Raw genomic sequence first — 4,258 nt, forward strand, 5'->3', positions numbered from 1 at the left:
CGGGATGGGCTTGATTGGGAGAGAGAGATGGACAGAAAGATGAGGGGAGATAGTGAGAGAGGTAGGGACCATAAAAGTTTGGCATTTCACATCGTGAGAAAGAGAAGACTTGTGCAATGTGAGGTGGAGATAAAGATAGAGGGTGGAAGGGTGAGAGATGAAGAAGAGGGAAGTATGAAACGGTCTGTGGAAACTGTGTGTGTGTGTGTGTGTGTTGGGTGGGGAGGGGGGTGGTGTTCAGAGTGATGGTGCTAGCAGCGATGGTGATATATATGTGCGTGTTGGGGGAGAAATGTTTCCATACAGTATACGAGGCATTGGGAGATATATGAAGGCTTGTCACGATGCAAAGGTAGAGGTATGGTCTCTATTGGTCCAGACAGTGACCTGTAGCATGGAGCCAAACTATTTCCAGATGTCTGCCAGCTCCATTACTGAAGCTGCTTCCATATGCTGAGAAGCTAGAAGGGCCGGGGGTGGGGGTATCGTCAGTGAGAAGAATGAATTCGGCTTGCAAATCAAATGATGAGGCAAGACATAAAAGTCTACGGTGTTAGAGCATGTGAGCGAGAGAGAGAGAGAGAGAGAGAGAGAGAGAGAGAGAGAGAGAGAGAGAGAGAGAGGAGACTAGAACAGAACAGGAACTCTAGGTGTACGTATGTGCATGTGTGTGTGTGTATGTGTGTGTGTGCATGTGTGTAGGTGCGTGTACACTTATCTCTAGATGAAAGTGAGGAATTGAGACAGAGAAAAGAGCGCTTTAGATTTCTTCCCTTTGTGCTCCTGCCCAGAAGGGAATCTTTGACGTTCATTTGTTCTGCTTCCCAGTGCGCTAGCTCGCTGAGAATCCGACATCAATCATGTCATTTCATTTTTATGTTCATCTTACATCACCATTTTGCATTTTGGTTCATCATTACTGGTGAAAAATAGGCAAAAGCATTGTCTGAGCAATGGCTACATTAGGGTGATCCACCAGAGAGGCTGAATTATGAGGATTTGCGTTTGAGTTAGCTGGAGAATGTTTTTGCATAAAAAAAAATAAATTCATAAATTCAAGCTCAGGGGAGGTGAAGCAGTGTTGGGACTAGTTCCCTTATAACGTAATGTCGCACAGGATTTAAAATACCGATGAAGGGACATTAAGGCTTCTGACATGATTTATCTTTAGCATTGGCTGCCAAAAGCAATTACACTGGTCTCTTTAACAGCTCTTTGTCTTAACATCATCACGACAGCAAGGGGACCGAAGAGATACGGTTTAGAGATAGGGTCCAAACTTTCTGCCCTCGTCCTGGCAGAGTGTAAGAATATGCTTTGATTGCTTCACCAAAAACAAAAAACAAAAAGAAACAAAAAAACAAACAGAAGTCAAGCCGAAACATTGAGGCATCCAACCGACTTATACTAGTCATGGTGAATTTGCTCCTGTTCGAGCAGAATAAAAATGAAAAGGGCAACATGTGATATTCCCCGAGATCCGCAGAATTCTGAGGAAGATCACGGTGCTTCTGGATGGAGGCGTTTCTGCTAAGCACACACACACACACACACACACACACACACACACACACGAGGCCAGACGGGATGAGAACCATACTGTCGGAGGGCAGAATAATTTCAAAGTTAATCTCATGCTTCCTACAGAAACTCCAGATTTGGGCCTCTAACGCCAAGGAATGTCAGTGTGCTTGGGGCCATCTCTTCAGGTTTCTGTCTCCGTTTCCCCATTCCATCTCATTTCCGCCTGTTGGATATCCCCCTCTGTCCACCTGCTACGCCATCTGAATTTGAAGAGCTTCCCAGGCAATAAGGGAACTTTTGAGTGAGACAGACACACACAGATCAAAATGTGGACCAGGATATAACTCCGCAGAGATCCTAGAAATATTAAGCAAATGTGGCCTGACTTGAACTGATGGGCTTATGAGTTGGACTCCCGCTGGGATCACCCATGCTAAAAATGTATGTACTTATGGTAATATGACTGAGCATGAGAATCATAATGTAAGGCAATCTGAATAAAATCATCCACAAGATGGAATATGCAACATAAGCAGCAGATAACCTCAAATCTGCAGTGTTGAAATTTTGTCTGCATCTCCTAAATACCTCTGATACAGAAATAAGGACATAGATGTGAAGAACTACTGTTGATAAGTTCAAACAAGCTAGGAATTGGTGAATTTGCATTCAATGGACTTCAGTCCATATGCTCACAAGAAAACTGTTAAGAAAACAGTATTTTTTCTTCAATGGAAAGGTTGTATTTTGAATGCTGTTGTCCCACACCTCTTTTCACAGCCTTGCACCGGGAGCACTCCACCTCTTACAAAAGCTGAAGTGCACAGCTCATCAATGTCACTTCCAACTCCACAAACTAAAAAAAAAAAAAAAAAAAAAGATGCCCCCCCCCCTTTTACTTATACAGTGTCCTTGAGTGACCACAGACACACTTATCAGCAAAACTCCACGATTATTATATTATCATTATTATCATTATGATGTAGGAGCGGAACCAGAGAGGAAAGAAAAGCTAGTTTTACTGTATCAAAGCAGAAAGGAGAAGCACCAGCAAACAAAAATGAATCAATAAATAGTTCTGAAAATCAAAAACCCTGTTTATTTGAAGTTTGATATGCATATTATCAAAACATAAATGATGACCGGTTCGAATCCCCATGCAGCTTGGTCGGGTGTCCCTACAGACACAATTGGCCGTGTCTGCGGGTGGGAAGTCAGACGTGGGTATGTGTCTTGATCGCTGCATTAGCGCCTCCTCTGGTCGGTCGGGGTGTCTGTTCAGGGGGGGAGTGGGAACTGGGGGGAATAGCGTGATCCTACCACATGCTATGTCCTCCTGGTGAAACTCCTCACTGTCAGGTGAAAAGAAGCGATTGGCAACTCCACATGTACTGGAGGAGGCATGTGGTAGTCTGCAGCCCTCCCCGGATCGGCAGAGGGGGTGGAGCAGCGACCGGGACAGCTCAGTAGAGTGGGGTAATTGGCCGGATACAATTGGGGGAAAAAAAGGGGGAAAAATCCCCCCCCCACAAAAATTATGTTTTTTTTAACTTCACAAAAGTAAAATAAAGTAATCTTTTTTTTACCTTTACTATACAGGGTCCTTGTGTGACCAGAAAGACACCAATCAACAAAACTCCACTATTATTATATTATCGTTATTATCATTGTGATGTAGGGGCGGGACCAGAGAGGAAAGAAAAGCCAGATTTACTCCACCAAAGCAGAAAGGAGAAGCAAAAGCAAACGGAAATGAATCAAGAAAAAGTTCTGAAAATTAAAAACCCTGTTTATTTGAAACTTGATGTGTATTATCAAATCATGAATGAAGAGAGAGCAGGATTATTATTATTATTATTATTATTATTATTATTTTTGGTTGTCATTTGCAAGCCTTGCTGAGCCCCTCCTGCCCCTCGCAAGCTAACCTTGAGTATTTTGGATGAATGAGGCAGCGAGCGTGCTCCTTGCCATATCTATAAGTTAATTCACATCCTAAAATCAAACACATCTATAGGTGTCATCACCATCTGTATAGCAGGAAATGCTAACAATACATTTCTCCACGCTCTGGACTTACAGTGAACCGACCTTTGACCAAAAGTGTGGTGTGGTGTTTGGAATTTGGATGATCTAAACTGCTCAGCCAGAGGAGGAAACATCTGCCCAGCTATCTGTGTCACAATCAAGAGTCAATAGGGCAGTAACGGAGATCGCCACTTTTTGGTCTCCCTTACCTACAGTATAGGTTTACCGATCAAGTTGAACGCCTTACTCAAGGGGCCCGAGCTGATCAGGAAATTAAAAATTCACTCGGAAAAATAAGATAGAGGGTACATTCTACCTTCTCCTGTGCACCCCAAAACACACAAATGCGTTTCAAACGCCCCGACAGAAAGTTTGGCCCATGTCCTATCCACAGCCATCGAGTGGCGAGCTTTAATTGCAGCGATCAGTGCCGCTGATAAATGCTATAGGCAAACTCATCAGCCCGCGTGTTTTTCTCTCTTATCTCACCCCGGCTCTCACGCAGCTGACCCAGACCAAAGGGCCGAGTCTCGAACCTCTCCCACGTTGGCCATGTGTCTCACGAAACAAAACTATTTTATGTTGCTGCATCCACTCTGAATTCTAGATGAGAGTTCAGGCGGTTCAGTATCGCTTTGATACAGGCTGCCATTGCGTACAAGCAATGTAAAGCTATAAATAACATCCCCACATACTGCCTTTCTGA

The sequence above is a fragment of the Lampris incognitus genome, chromosome 11 (assembly GCF_029633865.1).
Source record: "Lampris incognitus isolate fLamInc1 chromosome 11, fLamInc1.hap2, whole genome shotgun sequence".
In the NCBI taxonomy this organism is placed as follows: domain Eukaryota; kingdom Metazoa; phylum Chordata; class Actinopteri; order Lampriformes; family Lampridae; genus Lampris; species Lampris incognitus.